This window comes from Otolemur garnettii, unplaced genomic scaffold (assembly GCF_000181295.1).
Source record: "Otolemur garnettii isolate 467f Iridium unplaced genomic scaffold, OtoGar3 scaffold00051, whole genome shotgun sequence".
NCBI lineage: Eukaryota > Metazoa > Chordata > Mammalia > Primates > Galagidae > Otolemur > Otolemur garnettii.
In genome coordinates this window covers 2,398,155-2,398,513 of record NW_003852446.1, presented here as the reverse complement: position 1 = coordinate 2,398,513, position 359 = coordinate 2,398,155, and positions in this window count along the sequence as shown.

Sequence of the window (359 nt, the reverse complement as noted above, 5' to 3'; positions counted from 1 at the left end):
CAATTTTCAATTCTTTCAACCCAGTTTAGAACCATGAATGTGACAGGACTTTACAAATAAAACTTAACAAAGAGAATACCCTTTTAACTGGACAAACCAGAGTTTATTCAGTCCAGTAAGCAATTTAACAAGTGTCAGTTTTGCTCAGTGGAATGTGCTAACATCAGTTCTAGTAGAACCTTTTTATTTCATAAAGCATTTCAATGCAAACTCTACGAGGGACAAAGTCAAAACTTTAACCAGTGTAGCCTAATTAATCATTTGCATAACTGAGCCACATTAAACATTGGAAAAAACCAAAGTCAAGAACTAATTTCAGAATTTCCCCCATTTCAAGCATAGAGACCTTCATAAAACTT